Below are 15,269 nucleotides of genomic sequence, written 5' to 3'. Positions count from 1 at the left end.
AGCAAGGCCCTGGAACTGGAGTTACAGCAATTGTAAGCTGGCCAATTTGACTACATTGGAATTAAACTTGGGCCCTCTACAAAAGCAGTATATGCCCTTAACCTCTGAGCCATTTCTCCAGTCTAAGTGCTGAATTTAAATAGAGGGAATTATTTCTCTACTGTCCCAAGTCCTAAGACTTTCCCCCCCCAAAAAATATTATCTCATACCCAAGTAAAACTTTGATATGGATTATATTATTTATGTTGGACATTTAATACAAACACAGACATAGTGATTTGTTCAAAGCTAACTAATGACAATGGTAGGGCCAGATCCCAGGATTCATCCCTTAAAGGTACTTTTATTAAACACTGAACTCAAAGAATCACTCAACATATCCCACAACATGTAATTTATAGCCCAACTGATTATTTTCGTAACAATATTAATAACAAACTAGAAATGAGTTTCTAGTTTGTTATTAATATTTCACAAGTTAAGAGAATTTAAAAAGTACAAAGAAGTATCCCCATGACCATTGTGTATTCTAATGTCTTCAGATAGAAACTCTTAATGCAGGCTGGAGAGATGGCTCAGTGGTTAAGAGCACTGACTGCTCTTGCAAAAGTCCTGCGTTCAATTCCCAGCAACCACATGGTGGCTCACAACCATCTGTAATGGGATCTGATACCCCCTTCTGGTGTGTCAGTAGACAGCAAGAATGTACTCACAAACATAAAATAAATACATCTTAAAAAAAAAAAAACAACACAAATGAGACATAAAAAGAACAAAGAGTTACATGATCACTTTGTAAAGAAATAAGACTAGAAATCAGAATTTGATATACTGCTGTTTTGGTTTCCTTTCCTGTTGTTGTGATAAAAATTGCTGAACCAAAAACTTCTGGGAAAATGAGGGGTTTTTTTTGGTTCACAAGTCTAGGTTCCTGTCACTGGTCTGTCACTGTAGGAAGTCTCATTACATCACAGTCAAGAGCAGAGGGTAATGAATGCCAGTGCTAGGTTATGTCACTAGTCTGTCACTGTAGGAAGTCTCATTACATCTACAGTCAGGAGCAGAGGGTAATGAATGCCAGTGCTAGGTTACGTCACTAGTCTGTCACTGTAGGAAGTCTCATTACATTACAGTCAGGAGCAGAGGGTAATGAATGCCAGTGCTCAGCTCATCTTCTCTACTTATATAGTTCGGTGCCTCAGAAAAAATGCCACAGTGGGTGGGTCTTCTCACTTTCATTAATGTAATCAAGAACACGCTCTCCCCCCAGATATGGCCAGAGGCCTGACTCCCAGATGACTTTAAGCTGTGTCATTAGCCATTAAAACATCAAAACTGCCAGTATCTAGACATATGTGAAGTACTGAAGATTTCCCAAATTTCAGTTATATTAGCTGAAAAGTAAGTTTATCAGCCAGTCACCAAATAAAATAAAATAAAATCTTCATACTGTGGGTAGTATCCATTTCTCCCAAATATTTTATTAACAATGCAGTAATTATAAGTACATGTGAAAGACAGCAGAACTTGAAAATTTCTTAAAAACTGTAAAGTGAATCAATTTTTTCCCGTATAGCATTCTTATTGATTCTCTAAGAGAATCACATCACAGTCCCTTCCCAGTCCTTCCATGTCCACCTCCCCTTTGTCTTCCCCTGCAAAGGAAGTAAAAGATAAAAATAATGTATAGTTTTTAAAAAAGAAAGAAAGGCCACTTTGCATTATCTATATACTTGCTGGAGCATGATCAAATTCTTAGTGGCCTTCCCCTGGAAATAGACTTGAGTCCTTCCCCTCCCACACCACTGTCAGAAGCCATCAATAGAGAGCTACTTTTCAGCATCTCTGTCACACCTTTGAGTTCTCTTTAGTGGTTTCCTGTCTTGGCTATTAGGTTTTGTTGTTGTTGTTGTTGTTTTTGGTGGGGGTGGGGATTAGGAGGGTCAGAGTTGTTACAGAAGCCCTCCAGGTCTCTCCTCAACTGTGCATCTGCGGTCATCAATCAATATTATGGTGAAAGTAGCCTCCTTGCTCTTCAAAGCAAAACCATGGACCTTGACAGGGCTTCAGATGGCAACAAAGACTACAGATAACCACATGGCCTTTGGTGGTAACCCAGATCATGGACATCAACACAGACCCCAGCTGCATGAAGACCTCAAACCCAGATGTAGCCCTCAGCAGCAGCAAGGATCCAGGCATCACCATGGCCTCAGGTGGCAATGCAGGCCGCTCCCATCAGTATAGCTCCCTGGTGGCAGCACAGCCTAGAGGCATCCTCATGATTCAGCTGGCAGCACAGACCACAGACTTCTGCATGGCCCCTGGTAGCAACCTGGACAAGGGATAGCAGCACATACCCCTGCTACAACAGGGCCTCAGACCCAGGTCTCATGGAGCAGCCCAGGCCACCCACATCAATGTGGCTCCCAACAGCAGCATGGCCCACAAAAACAAAATTTTTAAAGGTTTCAAGGAGAAAAAAAAAAATATCTACTTTAAGAAACTGACTGCTCTTAAGGCTTGCAGAAGTAGTGCTGCTGCAGAACTCAGTGGCTGGAGGCCTTAGAGCTATACAGACCTTGTGTATACAGCTACCAACCTTGCCTGCCACAGAATAGCCACAGAATGTTAATTTCTCCTAAAATGACAATTAATTTTTAATATTGGTAAAGTGATGTTTGGAGTGCTATAACTGCTAATACTGATTCAAGTGTAATACAACTTTTCTTGAAAGCTATTTGGTAAAAACTTAAATTTTTTTTAAATCAGTCTATTTTCTAGTAAATTGATCTGATACATGTACTTCTTTCTCTCATAGCCATCAAATAAAACAAACCGTGGCAGATTGATAGGTGTGATGACTAATCTTGGCTGTAAATTGACTACTTCTGGAACCAATAAACAAGCCCTAAGTAGCTCATAGTGCCTGTGAGGAACGTTCTTGATCAGATCCTTTGAGGTGGAAGCCTCAGCCCTAATCTGGGCCCCTTCTAGTGGCAGTCCATGCAGAAGGACACAGAACAAAGACGCTCTGCCTTTCCCTGCTTGCCCTCACCCTCCCTGGCAAGTTCATCTATACTGCTGCTGAGACAGACATTCCTTGGACAGTATTAGAATTCACTTCTTCTGGATTCCAATGTACACTTAGACCAGTTAAGAATTCCAGCCTCCTGGACACTTGAAGATGCTTATAAAGATGCACATTTCTATGCCTGGCCAACTGCATTACACATGCTTCCTAGTGAGTCTGGTGCAATCTGAGGCTCACGAGGCCTCGGATTACACTTCTTACCAGGAAATAAAGGCCCTACAGGATTTGCCCTTCTCTACTTAGCTCTCTCTGTGTAATTTCCCTCTCCCTCCTATTAAGTACTTTATTATCACTGGATTATCTACATTTATCTCAGTGCTTTTGACTTTTATGCTTTTGCTGTTCTTTGCCTTTCTCAACTTCACCAAGTCATAATCTTTAAGAATTTTCACCAGGCCCACCCATAAAGCACCTTTTCTTCTAGGTGTGCACTAATTTTCAACTCCTATTAACTACAAACTAGACTTCCTTGCAGTGGTATCCTACAAAATATATTTGATCTTTTCCCCTAGTTCCTGACAGATAACTATTAAGACTGTTGGAATTTCCTGATCCATAAGAGCATCCTTTGTTCTAATGAAGTAACTCTTGGCTGGCCCCTAGACAGCTATAAGATGGGAGCTGCTCATCAGAAAGATGCAATCTTGATTAGGAGCTTGAAACTTTCCGCCCCCATGTCCAAATGTGAGGGATGAAGAGACTGACTTAATCACTAACAGCCAGTGAATGATTTAATCAGCCAGCTTTACTTATGAAATTTTCATTAAAAAATTATGGGGGTGTGTGGCTGGCAAGATGGCTCAGTGTTTAAGAGTGAGTTTTGGGTTCCTAGTACCCAGGTGGAGGCTCACAACCATTTGTGACTTCAGGTCCAGAGGGTTCTGACACTCTCTTCTTGCCTCCCCAGGTACCACATGCATGTGGTGCCTATACATACGAGTGAGCAAAATACTCATACATATAAAATTATATTTAAAATAACAATGGGCTAGGAAAGTGACTCAGTGGACAAAACTCTTGCTACACATGGAAGGACTACATGTGAACAGAAATATGTGTGCTGATGTGAATGTTGAATGATCTCCAAAGATCCATGTACTATAATTGGTTCAAACTGGTCATGGTGGCACACACCTTTAATTCCAGTACTTTGGAGGCAGAGACAGGAGGATCTCTTGTGAGTTTGAGTCCATCCTGTCTACATAATGAATTCCAAGACAGCCAGAGTTACATAGTTAAACTTTGTGTAAAAGAGAAAAAGAATTGGTCTCTACAAAGCACTACTAGGAACCATGAAGCCTTTAGGAGGGATGGTCTGTGCTGCTATGGTTTGTGATGAATCTTTTTCTCTTCATCTATGGCTACTACAGTTATGGGGCAAACAGCCTGCCACCACAAAGGGCAAATTATTTAGCAGAAAAGCTAAAGAGAAGATTACAGGTATTGGAGGTGCCTGTATCCCTGGTGTTTTGAAGCCACACAAGGTTGCTGCTCATTAAATACTAACACTCTTTATGGTCTTCTAGGAGATCTTTAGGTCTCAGAATATGCCCTTCAAGGAGCTTATTCTTTGTTCCCTGGATTCTGATGAGTACTGAACCAGCTTCCACCATAATATGGGACCTTACTACAAGTTCAAAACAACAGGACCAAAGATCCTTGATTGAAATCTTGGAAACTATAAACCAAGATTGACCTGTTCTCTTTTTGAGTTGATTGCCTCACATTTTGTAGTCACAGAGAATTGATTAAAAACAACTCCCTTACTTGCCACTTATATATCTTACGGTCCTGACCTCTTAAACATGTAGAATTCAATACTAACTCTGTTAGCATGCACTAGTATTAGAATTCAGTTGAATTGTAGCACATTTATTTGGTGATCACAGAGAACTGGAAAATTTATACCAGAAGGGAAAAAATTATATTTGCCTATAGAAGCATATGCATTCTCTCAAGAAGATAAACACAAGGGTAAGAAAATAAGCAAATTTACTTTTTTTAATACTCTTCAAACCAATCAAAGGCATTTCATTTCATACTCTAGCACAGCCACAAACAGCAAAGGAATGAAGTCATTCTTTTCTTTCTTTTGTTTTGGGGGCGGGGGTGGTGTTGTTCTGGGGTAGGGGAAAGTTTCACTATGAAGCCCTGAGTGGCTTGGAATTCACTATGTAGAACAGGCTAGTCTTGAACTCACAAAGATTTGCTTGTCTCTGTCTCTGAGTCCTGGGATTAAAGGTACATGCCATCACACTAGGCTCCTATTACTTAAACTTTAACTTATTTATTTGTTTTTGAGATGGCGCCATGCTATATTGCCCAGACTGATTTCAAAGTCCTGAACTCAAGCAATCCTCCTAGCTTCTGGCTTCTTAAGTAGCCAGGGCTATAAACATATGCACTAGGCCAACTAAAACTTTATTTTAAACAAATGATTTAATATATCATTATATAAAGTCTCAACTGCACTAATAAATCTAATGGTCTCTTTAATTACTACTCCATGCTCAGTCTCCTCCCCAGAAGTAACTGCACCTATGAATCAGATTTTTAAATATGTATGTGCTATGTAACTACAGAAATAACAGTTTATTTAATATAAATAGAATTATTAAATATATAAAATATATATACTCTACTGTAATTTGCTTTTGTTATCAGTATATTTGGGAGATTTCTCTGTTGATAAATACAGATTTTTTTTCCATTCCTCTTAAATAATGCATAATACTTCTGATTAATGGATATTTAAGTCATTTAAAATATTTTGTTCTGGACCTATACAGGCCTTTTCTATGGGGGTGATGGCCAGTCCTGGTGTCTAAGTGATAAAAAAAAGTATTTTGTTCTGTACTGTTTTGATCTTTCAAACAATGACACAATTACCATCCTTGTAACATATGGTTGTACCACATATAAAATGTTTTTCAAGGGTGTATACCAAGAAAAGGAGCTGCTAAATCAGAAAATACAAGCATCCCCCCAGGATGCCACACCAATTTATGTGCCCAGAGCCTATGACAGTGCTTCTTTCCTTTCCCTTTATACCAGAAAGAATCACATCACTTATTTTTCCTAACCCAATAAGTGAAAATCTGTGTTTTTTAAGTTCCTTTAATCATTAATGAGGATGAAAATGTTTTATTATGGGCCATTTTTATTCCTTCCTGTGAGTTTATTTGTCTTATTAGGTATAGTTCTTATTATGTTTAGACATTTTTATTTATTTTTTAATATTTATTTTTATTTTATATGTATGGGTCTTTTGCTTGCCTATATGTAAGTACATTGCATGTGTACCTGGTGCCTATAGACACCAGAAGAGGGAACTGGATCCTTGGGAACTGCAGTCACAGATTTCAGCTACCATATTAGGGATGCTGAGAATCAGGCCGTGGTCCTCTGGAAGAACAACAAGTGCTCTTTCCTGAGCCATCACTCCAGTCCCTTGTAGGAGTTCTTTATATATTCTAAATCCTAGTTGGATGGATTTAGAATCATCTAGGATACTGGTGAGGTACATTTATAAGAGCATTTCCAGAAGGTTACCTAAAGTGGGGAGACCCACTCAGAATGTGGGACCACATACAACTCCAGGTCTGTCCAACACAGAATAAAAAATGGAAAAGAAGAAAGCATGGAATCTTTAAAAATGCTTAGATATATAACTTATTTGCATTTTTATATAAGTCTAATATGGGGTTTTGGTTTTGTTATATCAAGTTTTGTGTGTTTTGTGTATGTGAGTGTTTTGACATGCATGTCTTGTGCCTCCCTTAGAACTGCAGTTACAAATGTTGTGAGTTGCTGTGTAGGTGCTGTCAAAAGTCTAATTCCTCTGAAGAATGGCCAGCACATTAACCATGAACCATCTCTCCAAAGCCTTATGTAAGGGTTTATGTTAGTCAACTTACTTTCCATTATTGTAACAATATACCTGCAATAACCGACTTATAAAAAAAGTTAATTTTGATTCACAGTTTTGAACATTCATTCTGACGGATTGGGTGACTATTAATTTGGACCTGTCTTTGCAATATTGTCTTTGCTTTCAGGAATATGTATTGATGTTTGCTCAGGGCTTCTTTTTTCATTCTTCAATCAGCTTCATGCATGTTATTTCTCAGTGAAATACCTGGACAAGGGAGTTTTGATCAGTTCCTCTACTTAAGTAGACATTATTTACTTGCTTGATATATGTTTTGAAGATTTTTTTTGTCAAAATTCTGCCATGCACAATAATTCACTTTTATTAGTAGACATATTATTTACATAAAACTGAAAATAAAGCAGGGAGGAAATATTAGAAACTACTGTACTTCCTAAATCAAAACTAAACCTGGTTCCCAAATTGTCGTAGAATATTTACCTCCTCCTTTATAGTTCTTAGTTAAAGGTTTGTTTTTGGTAATTATTTTAAACCAAATTTCTAAAAAAAAAAAAAAAATCTAGTTTTAGTAATAATGTGTTAAGTCATTAGAGAATTTATTCAAGCCTTGAAAAGCCTCTGGGCAGATCCTTAATAAAAAGAAAAGCCTATGAATATCTAAAAATACATTTCCAAGACAGAATGCATAAACCTCACTTCCTGTGGGGGAGGGAAGGAAGGCACTAAGGTTTCTCAGCCCCATGGATCCAGAGGTCAGCTAACTGCATTATCTCAGCCTGTTCCTTATGCTTGCCAATAATTACCACAAGATCTACAGAACAAAAACCCAACTACAACACTCCATCAGCTTCTACTCCATGATTCTAAAGACACTTGACTAAGACTAAATAACACTTTTAAATGCTGAAGCTGACAGAAACTCAAGACATTCAACTCTTAAATCTTAGATGGGAAAAGTAAGTACGAAGATGAGGAGAATGTTCAGGGTGAGAGTTAAATGATAGTGAAGCCAAATGAATGGCTGTCCTATCAAGTGAATCTTATTTCTGTCAACACTATGCAGCTTCTATCACTTCTGGAGATCCCCCCTCACACACACACCCTTTCATACATACCTGTGATCAGCAATTAACATTATAAAAGCAAACTAATATTGTTGTAGAATATATTTAAATAATACAAAGGAGAATATTGAAGTATAAATAGATTTTGTGAAATTTGGATATTAATAATATAGAACTGTCTAATGAGGATTACTACAGTATAAGCTTGAGCCTCAGTAGTAAAACAAAAACCCAAATGTTATTTCCTAGCTTCTCTTCCCTAGTCCCAACAAGAAATGTGAAACTCAGGATCGGAATCTAAGACCAGAAGGCTAAGGCGGCCGTTCTCTAGCCTGTGCTCATAAAGAAGAGGGCTTGGAAGTCAGTTTATATGGACTCCAATCCTATTGTATCCATTCCCTCTCCCTCCATATATCCATCTGTAAAATGGGATACAGTAATACCTATCCACACAGAGCTGTTCTGATGACTCACTCGGGACATACACCAATAGCTCAAAATAGTGCCTGGCACAAAGTGGTGTGTGCTCAATAAATGATGCCATTCTTATTTCTTTGTCTTTGAGGAAGATTTTAGTCATTATAAGAAAGAGAACAAAGTCAAACTATTCTTAGACTTATTTGTATTAATTTTTTCCTATAGATTGCTTTTTTAAAAAAAATATTTTATTGGGGCTGGAGCAGCACTGGCTGCTCTTCAGAGGACCAATGTCCAAATCCTAGCACCCACAAGATGGCTTACAACCATGTGTAACTCCAATTCAGGAATATTCAACACATTTTTCTGGCCTCCATGGGTACTGCATGTATGTGGTACACAGACACACATATCAGCAAACAAGCCCAAGCATGAGGTCATCCACCAAGATAAGGCCAGCTCACCACCACCTACACCACTGAGGAAAACTGACTCTTCCTCCCCAAAGCCAAAGATTTTCCTATCTACTTTTCAATTACCTTCTTCAAATGAATGCTATTACTAAATATAACATTAACCTTAGTTTTTCAGCCCCATAATTTACTAGTAGGAAAAAATTTCTTATCTTTGATAAAAACTGAAATAATCTTATAAGACACAGACTGATGATATATGTAAAGTTAATGAAATAAAGTACATCTAGAGACCAAATCTGACCTTGACATGAAATGGAAAACTTATGATGAGGAAAAAAACACTAAAATAGATATAATTCAAAGCCTTATGTTCTGTCCATGCCACTAATTTCCTAGATTCTAAGGAAACTCTACCTTCAAAATCTAATGAGATTTTGTATGAACACCATACATAAATATATTTAATGTATAAGTAATTTAAAAAAATCAAAAATTTCTGAAAGTTTCCAAAATAACTCTTCCCTTACCACTTTTACCTAGAAAGGGGGAATGTACATACAGAAAAATCTTATAAACCTCCATTTGAGACAGTATTTTTGTTTTTGCTTTTGCTTTCACTGTTTTTTAATGAGTATTTCTATACAGCCCAGGCTAACCTTGGATTTTCTGTCCCTCCAGCTCAGTCTCCATCACTAGAATGTGACACCCACCTCCACAGCCTGGATGAAAAGTACTCTTCTAGACTTGAGTTTATTAATCGTTAATTTCTGAAGAGCTTGGTTTTCTGATAGAAACAGATATAAAGCAATAGATTTGTAAAGGCAACGATCTACTTGAGGAAGAAAGGATGGACAATAGCAAGAATGATTCAGGAAAAGAGGCCCAGACACAAACCCTGAAGCTACAACTATGGGCATCTTAGGGCTCCTCTCTGGCTCCTTAAACCCCCTTGCAGTGTTAACTTTTAGTTTCCTTGGAAAGTCAATCATGTCACATGATGTTTTGCTGGGGCATACAGGTGAAAGAAAGGATGTCTTGCTAAAGCAGACACAAGAAAAAAAAAATGTTTCCTGAAGCAGACTCAGGTGAAAGGATGTTTGGATATAGCAAACACATAAAAGGACACTTGATGAAGGAACATAAGTATGACCTCACAGATAGTGGGAGACAAGCACTGGTTTGCTCTGACTCCATATTCTTTGTAAAAACACACATGTATTGGGTCTCCTTACATAGCATTGTTGAGCTCAACTTGTGGTAAAGACGCCATTGAGAGAAACTCCACAAAGATTCATGAGATTCCTGCGGCAGCTTGCTGCTTCCTCGGCCTCGCCTCAGGCCAGTTGGCGAGCCTGGCAGTTTCCTCAGGATTGAGGTTCATGCCTAGTGTCTGCTTGCTGAAAGGACTGGATGATAGCTGCTGAGTTGTATTTGGTCTTTGCTAAGGGACTGAACTGCAAAGAAGACCGAGCTTGCCCCCCAAAGAACTACTGAACAGGTCCCCAGTCCTAATAGCTTTTCTCTTATATCTGCTGGGTGGTGGGTTGGAGGAGAGGCTAAACCCTATTAAAAGTAGGTTGCAAAAAAATTATGTCTACACCCTTTATTCCTTACTTGACCTTTTCTTTCCTAATGAACTCTTTCCCTCAGCAGAAAAATATTTTGAAGATTCTCCTAAATAAGCCAGAATTTTTCTCTCTCCTAAACTCTCCTCAAATTTCTTTCATCTCCTTTCTTTTGAGAAAAAGAAAGGGGGTCTCTCCTTGCTCCTCCATCAGCACTAACTTCTGTGACTGTGACCACCTATGTCACAGTGTGAGCACACAAGCTCACAGTGTCCTAACTGCCTGTGTCACTTGCCTGCTGCCCTTGCTTCTCTGACCTCCCCAGGAGATCTGAGCTAACAGTGACCACTTCCTTCCTTCCTCTTTTGTTTAGAGCCTGTGGTGCTACACTCATTTGGAATGTCAGCAGAATTCACACAAAAGGGGGGGAGCTCATATAGTCTAATGGGTATCCCAAAATTAATATGCTGAAACTTATTCACTACTGAATGGGATGGTATTAAGATGTGAAGCATCAGGAAGTTATGAAGATAAAAACCTTTACAAATTAAGTTTATAAAAGAGCTGTTTAGATATTCTTTATCCCTTTTGTCCCTCCACTATGACAAAGTGACCAAAATACAGTCTTTGTCACTTCTACTATGTGGCAATAACTCAAATCTATCGGGACCTTGTGTGGACTTCTCAGAGTCCAAAACTGTAAGAAATAAGTGTCTGTTATATATAAATGATCTAGTCTGAGATCTTTTGTTAGAGTAAGAAATGGAGTAAGAAAATCTTCTTGCCCCACATGGAGCACACACTGTACTCAGGAGAAGGCAGCAGAAGGATCTTGAGACTGAAGTCAGACTGGGCTTCACATAAAGTCAGAGTTCCCCTCCCCACAACAAGCATTCCTGATTAAATAGCTTTGGTATTAAAGCAAGTTAATTACTATAAAGCTTTTCACATCTTTTAAAAATGTATTTATTGTGTGTATGTGTATGTCTGCCAGAGTTTATGTATATCCACATAAAGGTAGGTGCCTCAAGGTAAGGGCCTCAGATTCCCTGGGATGAAAGCTACAGGAAGTGTGAGCTACCTTATGTGGATGCTAGGAATAGAACCTCAATCCTCTAAAAGAACTTCAAGAGTCTTATCTCTAGATCCCAATTTTTGTTTTTTTTTTTTTAATCTTTATTTGTTTACATTTCAAATATCTCCCTTCTCAGTCTCCCCTCTACAAACCCCTCCACCTCATCCCCCTCCCCTTTGCCTCTAAGAGAGTGCTCCCCTACCCACCCACTCATTCCTACTTCACCCCTGTAGTATCTCCCTTCTCTGGGGATCAAGCCTCCACAGGACCAAATGCCTCCCCTCCCACTGATGCCAGATGAGGTAGTCCTCTGCTACATATGTAGCGGGAAGCAAGGTCTGGCCCATGTGTACTCTTTGTTTGGTGGTTTAGCCCTGGGAAGCTCTAAGGGGTCCGGCTAATTGTTCACATATAAGTCTGTGCATGCATGCCCAGAGCCCACTCAGGTTGAAAGAAGGCATTGGATCCCATGGAGCTGGAGTTCTGGATGGTTTTGAGCTACCATGTAGGTGATGGGAATCAGATCTTTAATATACTAATGTACAATGTGACTCTACAAGATAGGATTCTACAGTGATTTCCCAAATGTCTTACACAATAAAACTTCTCCATTTAAAACAACTATTTTGTTGTTTTAGTCAGTGGACACTGCCCTTGTTCTTATTCGTTTTTATTTGTTTTTAGATTTATTTTATTCATACAAGTGTTTTATTCCTACAAGTGTATGTCTGTGAACCACATGCATACCTGGTAGGTACGTAAAGAAGTGATGAGCCTCCATGCAGGTAGGTAGTGGGAATTCAACCTGGCTCCTTTGAAAGAACAAGTGCTCTTAGTCACCAAGCCAACTCTCTTTCTTTCTCTGTTTGCCTCCCAAATACACAATTCACCAACAGTACATCTTTAGTCAACTCTTATCTCCTGCCTCAGTCACCCATAACTCTCCACGTTTCATCCTATAAGTTCTCACAAGGTGACTGCATTCCCATCAGCATGGCTTCAACATGGCCTTAGAGTCAACAAGTAACACTACAATTACCTGAACTCTTAAATCTTACTTCCGGATCTATGAAATAAGAAGAGTAACAATTCATGAGGAATAAGTGGCATGACATACAGAAAGTGACTGCCTTAGTGACTGACAGTTAAGTGAAAGGCCAATAAGTGATCACTATAAATTTCTCTCTCTAGCCTAGATGGTTTTTGCTGATCAACATGTGTATCTATCTTCCCAAGATAGATCTATCATATAAATCTCAAAATCAGAATGCCTGCATTCTACCATTTATGTTAGCCCAAGTGACCCTGTCATACTCATACATGCCTAAACCTGGAACAATGAAGGTCTATATCCTTCCTTATTAATCCTCTATCCTAAGCCCCTTGTTCCCCAATTTTCAGCACCTAAATGTAACAGGCTCCTGACACTTTATTTTGTTATTTTACAAATGTGTTTTGCCTGCATATATGTCTGTACACCACATGTGTATAGTACCCACAGAGGTCAGAAGATGGTGCCAGAGCCCTTGGAACTGGAGTTACAAATGGTTGTGAACCACCTCACCATGTGTTAGGAATTGAGTCCTAATCCTTTGGAAGAACAGGCAGTGCTCTTAAATCCAAGCTATCTCTGTAGCTCTAGGGTTGCCTTTTTAAAGTGGTCATGACATTAACAGAGGTTGCTTTATGTAACTGTATGAGTTTTCTAATTTGTAAATGAGCAAATGACAAGAGTAACATATATTAAATATATTAAATATTTTTTATAATTTAAGATTTTCATATATTATCTGGGGATTGTGGCACATGCCTGTAATCCCAGCACTTAGGAGGCAAAGGCACATGTTAAAAATAAGATAGAGTTTGTTTGAGTTATATATTTTCAAATAATCACCCATTTCTTACCTTGTGTCCTCATAGAAATTTTGTACATATGCTTCTTTTTTGAAGTGGTATCTCACTATGCCACCCTGGCTGACATAGAACTCTTATGTAAACCAGGCTGGTCCTGAAGTCACAGAGATCTACCTGCCTCTTGAGTTCTGCAATTAAAGGTGTGTGTCACCATGCCTGGTCATATACAAAGCTTTGTGGCATTATATTAGGGGTTTTATTTAAGACTCAGCTTTCTCTATTAAAATGAGATTGGAAGTTTTTCTTCTTCATCTTTGTAACTCTTCCATGAAGCAATATGATAAATATGTAGTATATATTAGTAAAGAAATGTTAATATCATTACTATTATAGACTTTCTCATTACTAAAATAATTCTGGGATTGATCATTTTACCTAAGCATATTTAATAAAGTTTATTTCATAGTTTAAACAGTTTAAGAATGAATATTTAAATTTATAGACTGAATTTGACACAAGGATTTTAATCCTTTGATACAAGGATTAAAGTTTATGAGTGACATAACATACATCCAAATTCATGAAAAAGACCAGTTGGAAATAGCCAGCAATAAAATGGGTGTGAGTAGAACTGACTGAATGCACTATACATAGAAGAATAGGATGTATAAAGATAAGATGCTATAGCAGTTCTTAGAAATATACACACTTCTGTTTAGAGACTGTATTTCAACGTTGGGGTACCATGACAAATGTCACAAAAAGAGCCAGATCAAAAGGAGATGTGGTCTATTAAGAGATTGAATTACCAAGAAAAAAAAAAAAACATGAACAAATACTGAAAAATTTAAGTAGACAGTAATATAATCAAATTTACTATTCAGAGGGGAGCATATTTAAAAGTTCATGTCTTCATGACTTAGGTAGCGTTACACTTAGGTCATTCATTGTCGCAGGTCTGGGCATGTGTGAGAATGCTTTGAGGCTGGCAAGATGGCTCATAGGCTGAAGGCATTTGCTGCTCTTCCAGAGAACCAGATATTGGTTGCTAACGTCCATGCTGGGCAGCTCACAAGGCATGAAACTCCAGTTCCAGGGGATCCGCTGTCCTCTGTGACCTTTGGCATGTGCACATACACGGCATACACCCCACACAGACACACACACATACATATAAAATTTCACCTTTTTTAAAAAAGTCTAATTTTCTCTCAGATAAAACAGTTGAACTGTCATCATGCATCAACTCTGATAAAACCATCTCTTTCTAATCTTTTCTCTATGACTTATTTTATATGACTTATTATTAAGACTTAATTTTGCCCACTGTAAAAACAGCTAATATAATTTTATTTTTGTTGTTGTTGTTGTTGTTGTTTTCAAGACACGGTTTCTCTGTATAGCTCTGACTGTCCTGGAACTCACTCTGTAGACCTGGCTGGCCTTGAACTCAGGAATCTGCCTGCCTCTGCCTCCCAAGTGCTGGGATTAAAGGCAGGCACCACCACTGCCCGGCCTTAATTTTATTTTTTTTTAAGATTTTTTTTTTTTTTAATGTGTATGTGTCTTCCTGAGTTTATGCGTACTATGTGAACCTGTGGAAACCAAAAAAGGGTGTCAGATCCCCTAGAACTGGAGTTACATGTGAGTGTTGGCAACCCAACTCAGGTCCTTTGCAAGAGCAGTAAGAGTTTTGAATTGCTGAGCCATCACTCCAGCCTCAGCTTATATAATTTTCAACATAACTGCTGTTGTAGGAAATTATAAAAATCTTATAATTATAAAAGTCTTAAAATTATAAAAAAAAAGTCTATAATTGGAAAAATAAATGTGTACATGCTATTCTAACTATGCCTGTTCTGGATCATGACTGTATCTGTATAGCTAAAAAA

General features: G+C 38.3%; 1 protein-coding gene and 1 non-coding gene across 4 annotated transcripts in view; one reads left to right on the top strand and one right to left on the bottom strand.

The window, feature by feature from the left end:
- Window positions 1-15,269, bottom strand: part of Ssh2 (slingshot protein phosphatase 2) — a 231,152-nt gene that overhangs the window by 197,023 nt on the left and 18,860 nt on the right. The window lies entirely within an intron of this gene.
- On the top strand, window positions 5,843-5,928 carry LOC116079465. Its single transcript, XR_004114012.1, has one exon. It is a non-coding gene; the product is annotated as a small nucleolar RNA SNORD86 (small nucleolar RNA).

This window comes from Mastomys coucha, unplaced genomic scaffold (genome assembly GCF_008632895.1).
Source record: "Mastomys coucha isolate ucsf_1 unplaced genomic scaffold, UCSF_Mcou_1 pScaffold5, whole genome shotgun sequence".
Classification (NCBI taxonomy): domain Eukaryota; kingdom Metazoa; phylum Chordata; class Mammalia; order Rodentia; family Muridae; genus Mastomys; species Mastomys coucha.
This window is presented reverse-complemented; position numbering and strand designations above follow the sequence as displayed.